Source organism: Pseudorca crassidens, chromosome 14 (assembly GCF_039906515.1).
Source record: "Pseudorca crassidens isolate mPseCra1 chromosome 14, mPseCra1.hap1, whole genome shotgun sequence".
Lineage (NCBI taxonomy): Eukaryota > Metazoa > Chordata > Mammalia > Artiodactyla > Delphinidae > Pseudorca > Pseudorca crassidens.
Window position 1 is genome coordinate 1673345 of NC_090309.1, and position 6000 is coordinate 1679344.

Sequence of the window (6000 nt, forward strand, 5' to 3'; positions counted from 1 at the left end):
GTGGGATCTAGTTCCTTGACCAGGGATCGAACATGGGCCCCCTGCATTGGGAGCATGGAGTCCTAACTACTGCGCCACCAGGGAAGTCCCCTTAATAGCTTTTTAATCCTTTTTTTTTTTGCATGCCATGAAAGTTGAGTCATAAAAGTCAAATTTTATTTAAAGACACATGTAATTATGCACTTGTGATCCTCTCGGAATAAGCACTGGTTCACGCTGTGCTGGTATTGTGAGTAAGCAAGGCAAGGGATGTGTTATTGTTCATCTCTCTCTTTTCCTGCTGACCCAGAGCTCCCTGCGTACTCTTTTAGGTACTGTAGCACATAGACTGCAGAGAGTCCTGTTAACCGTGCTTTCCTAATCCTTGGCCTAACACTTGTAATTGCACTCTTCTTTTAATTTTTCTACTTAAGTATTTCAAATAAAAATAAATGTGGCATTATTATAGAAAGGATAGTATTTTATTTAAAAAAGTAAACAATTCAGTAACTTGATTCTTTTGCTTACTAAATGCTGTTGGGCTGTGGCTAAGGAGGTGAGAGCTTGAATTTCGACCCATTTGTCTGTTCTTTTCTTTTCTCCACCTCACCAAAGTAGGTCATTATATCTGGGGAATAAAATCTTGGGCAGGTGGATAGGATCTTTTTCTCTTTGCATCCCAATAATTTATACTAGTCATGTGCACCTAAACCTGTATTACTAGTAGAGAGATAACGGTTTATTGTTACCATCGTTACTGGGATGGGTGACGTGTTTTCACTGAGCTTTCAGCTCCTACTTACTCAGCTGTCTGGCTCTCCCAGGAGCAGGGAGATGTTGCATGAGCCGGGTTCAGTCTGCAGGTCTGCTGTGTTTTAGTCACAGAATTCCGACATATCTGAACGCCTTAAAACCAGATTTCCCCCCAGATTCGGATTTCTCCTGAGAGCTGACAAGCTGGCCTGGCTTTGTGGGTTTCCACAGGGAATGACGTGATGGGCCGGGTCGAATGGTCGCTGCTCCCTCTTAGTGTGGAGCCACGGGCCTCACTGACTGCTCTTGCTTTCCCGAGACCGAGGGCAAGCGTCACTTTGCATTTAATTCTACATGTTTACTTTGCATTTTAGAGTAAGAGTGAGGGTTTGGAGAAAAATGCACTGTTTATTGAATTAATATCTACCAAAAGTAGGAAAATAAAAGATAGACAGAGAGGGTCAATTGTTTCGCTCTTTCCCTCTCACTAATTGTACTATCTGCGTATTTCAGCGGTGACCTCCACTGTACCTGAACATTATTTTGAATAAATATGCACTTGGGTATGTATGTGCGCTGTGGGTTTCATTAGCTAGATTCAGTGCAGTGGGCATTGAATTAATGAGAGCTCACGCACTCCATTAGGACCTGAGGACACAGAAATGAATGAGACGTGATATTTTTATAAAGGAGTTCGTGGTTCAGGCAACTACAGTGGAAATCCTTGATAATTGTTTCCTCATTCATTTTTCATCCTTTAAAAGGTACCTCTTTTTGTTGTGTGTTGCATGATAACCCCCTGAACTAGTGCTGAATTCCCCGTGTCATTAATTGTTAGTCCAAATATATACTAATCTTTAGAGGGTGGTCAAAATCTAAACTCACTTATTCAAAGGTACTCTTCATTTAAGTCTGCAAACAAATTTTCCAAAACTTATTGATAGTGTATGTAAAAAAACCCCGATAACTGATTTATTGAGGAGGTTAAGATTATTTCTATTGAGTAAAAAGTAATTCCTGGCGAGAATTATAATACCCAGAGAAAAGGAAAAACTCCATCAGAGAAAAAATTGATCAATTCATCTGTCATTACTTGACCATCGGTCAAATCCATGAACGGATTTATCATATTGTTTGGGAAAGAAAGTGAAAAAACTGTAAACATCTATAATTCCAGGCAGGCTTTACCATCACTAACTTTCAACACTTTCATTATACACCCTGGGGATTCACAGAATGATGGGTTTCTATTTCTTAATCCTTCCACCTGGAAGAGCTCACAGGAGAGAAATCAGTTCGTAAGACTCAGTGGCAGTGGATTCCGCCGATGCTCTTACAGTTAAAGCCCTAAGTGATTGCTCTGTCGAGAGCGTGATCATCTCGACACTGAGGTTGAGGGGGTTGAAGGTGAGGCTAGAGATGCTCCTAGATGAAACACAGTGGGGATCAAGAGAAACCCCACAGCTTGGTTCTGAGACTAGTCGCTAGGTAACGATGGTGGAAGTTCGACAAATTCCCAGGGAAGCCATCAGAAAGTTGCTTTCCCTACAACACAGCTGTATTCTTGTTTCCTTTCTTCTCTTAAAACTATTCCTGTTTGTAATTTATCCCTCCCCCTTCCCGTTTGGTAACCATTAAATTTGTTTCCTATGTCTGTGGGTCTATTTCTGTTTTGTATATAAGTTCATTAGTGATTAGGAGTTTGCGATGAACACATACACCTGCTATACATAAAATAGATAACCAACAGGGACCTACTGTATAGCACAGGGAACTGTACTCGATATTTTGTAATAAGCTGTACGGGAAAAGAATCTGGAAAAAAAAGTAGATGTGTATGTATAAATGAATCACTGTGCTGTACACCTGAAACTAACACAACATTGTAAATCAACTATACTTCAATAAAAAATAAAAAACATAAAACCAGAAAAACCGTTCCTGTTCAAAAATGACTAAAGCAAAACTGTTGTAATAATTTAGGATCATGGGAGAAAAGCAAACATTTATCTGATGTCCTTTGTGCCTCTGGAAGGAACTGGGCTCCGTATTTGAATGCTTTTTACCACCGACAGCACTTTCCTCTTTAGAATGCAGATCACATTAATAATTCCTGAAATAACACCACTGAAATATCGTTTCTCATGTCTGAAGTTGGAAATATTAAAAATGTTGTCAAGATTTTCTAATTTACTGTGTAAAATCTTTTGGCCAGACTGCTGCTAACCACACTGGGAATTGGTTTCTTTGTACTACGCTTCAAGCCAATGATCTTTGCAAGTAATTCTCATTTATACTCAGTTTCATCTATAAATTATTTTCATTTCATAGTAACATTAATTAAGTTATTATTAGACGTCTGGGTAATAAGCTAAAAGTACCACCTGAATAAAATATTATAGAAAAGGCTGCCTGCTTAAGCAATGCTCAAAGACAACACTCCTTAATAAATTTATTCTTTCCTGAGTAACATTACAGAACCCATTTAAGGCTCAATATCTTCTTGAATATCCATGTGTGTGATTTTGAAATCATTGCCACTGGATGAGGTGATGGCCTGATTCCCAAACGATGTGAAGTAGCCCATGTATTCAACGTTCTGACCACTCCTCCTCCTACAGGCCTAGGACAAAAGGTGAAAAGGAATGAGAAGAAGAGAACTTACTACGTATCAGTTGCTTTATATTCATGAATTCTTTTAACCTTCCCAAAGCAATATGAGGTAGAATGTAATCACATCGAGGAGGACTTGTACAGACCAATATTTAATTAGTAATAATAATAATAAATATAAGTACAGTAAAAAGAAATAGAGTTCAGTAGATGCCCATTGGTTGAAATTTGACAATGAGAAGTGAAGGCTTATGCCAGTTTTCCTCAAGTTGATATGTGGCTGTATATGTTTGGGAATTGCTTGTCCAATGATGTCTGAAGGGATTTCTTTAAGGAAGGATATCTAAGAGCCCTTGATATGCTAATGGTGAGAAGGCATTTCCTAAACCTGTAATGTTATGTTTTAATTTTTTTTGAGAACATTTTAAGAAACTGGCATTCCCCAAGGACTCTTTGGGAAACATTGGTTTATACTAACAAAAAGGGAAACCATCGACTTCTGTCCATCTTCTCCTTTGAGACACCGTAACATAGTAACTGAAAATTACAGCCTCTCCCTACCATCTCTCACTTGATTCCTGTGCAATTTGTGACCTTGCTCTGAAACTTGCTCACCATTTTTTAGAAGAAAGAACCTGGCAGGCCATTGACTGAAATCTTCCTTAATGACCTGCCTTTTTACTACTTGCAGGAGTCTTCATTTTATTGGAAAGGCACCAAATGAAGGCAAGTCTCCCCTTCAGAGGTTGACATCGTCCCTCTAATGACTGCTTTGTGTTATCTGGACTAACTATGATCCAGGCTAACATGACAGGTGATAAAATATTCTTGCCTGTTGAATAAAAATCGTCTGGGGCATGATGGCATTGAAATTAAGCAGTTGAGGAAACCACAAAGCCTTGTCAGTAGCATCTCACCATCTTCCCAAAAAGCGCTCTGACAATGGCTGGGAACATTTTTCTACTGATAAGAACAGAGTCTACAGAAGAGACTTGTTCAACATTGAAGACTGTCAGTAACAGACCCAGATTCAAGCTCTTCATCTTTACTTTTTACCAAAAAACTATATTCACTGGCTTGAAGTTTTTATCAACATGTTTTCAGATGCTGGATATTGTTTAGAAAAGAGACATTTTCTTTGTTTTTGCAAATTACAAAATGCTGTTAATAGAGCTATTCTAAATTTGGTTACCAACAACTGCTATCCACTAAGTATTAGACCATGTTGGTTTCTTATCAAGAGATAAGAAAAATTCTATGATTGATTTTTAAGGACCATTAGCAAAACAGTCACCAAATTAGTAATACAGGTCAAAAGGAAGTGCGCTACACTGAACTGTGTAATCAACTTGCTGGGATAACCTGGAAAATACATCCAACTGTTAGTTTCCTCAAATGTAGAGTGGGAATCTATAACTAGGTTAATTCTTAAGTCTGTTTTTGAGTGTTGAGATTTAGAATACGCAACTAAAGTAAATCAGAAAGGGAAAATAAATCTGTTCATTGAAATAATTTTTTGAGCTAGTGGAGTGATTCATCTTGCTTTTATTTCTGATCCCTGAAACTAATTTTTAGGAAATTAAATTATTTTAAAATATTAACAGACACTATTGAAAGTGAGATAGAAAATTTTAAGTAATTAAAATTATGTAATTTTATAGTATATATTTATTGACTGTAAAACTTGTTTTATTATAAAAGATAAAATCATATCCATGTTCAATGATGCATTAAAAACATAAGCAGAATAATTATTCACTCATATACTTATTTATTCATATACTTTAACCAATTTCATAGCTCTGTCTCTAAGACCAAATCATTGGTATTTATCTGAAGAATGTATTTTTATATAGTCTTATTATTTTTAAAATAAAAAAAAGATTGCCTACAATCTTCTTCAAAACTGAATTTTATGATCACTAATTGTGAAAATGTTGACATTTGCAACTTACTCTTCTCTATAGAACATAATATATTTTTAAAATTTATTTATTTAGTTAGTTTTGGCTGCATTGGGTCTTTGTTGCTGCCCGCGGGCTTTCTCTAGTTGTGGTGAGCAGGGGCTACTCTTCATTGCGGTGCGTGGGCTTCTCATTGTGGTGGCTTTTGTTGTGGAGGACGGGTTCTAGGTGTGCGGGCTTCAGTAGCTGTGGCACGTGGGCTCAGTAGTTGTGGCTCATGAGCTCTAGAGCTCAGGCTCGGTAGTTGTGGTGCACGGGCTTAGTTGCTCCGCGGCATGTGGGATCTTCCCGGACCAGGGCTCGAACCCGTGTCCCCTGCATTGGCAGGCGGATTCTTAACTACTGCACCACCAGGGAAGTCCTTAGAGCATAATATTTTTAATGGAGAAAATGTCTTCTTTACAGTTTGAATGATCTAGTAAGCACAGAGAAAATTCTGTTGAATAAAAGGATATTCTCAATGCTTTCTTTTATGTTAAAATTTGTAAATATTTCAAGCCTAGATATTTAACTTTTCCCCTTCCATTCAATAAAACTATCTTTATGAGATAAAACTTTTAAATAATTCTCTATACTTTAAAAAAATATTCCATCAAATTTAGACACTGCAGAATCAACTGCATTCTTGATTTCATTTCATTCTAATACAAAATATGAACTTAACCAACAAAAATAGGTGCTCCATGAAAAA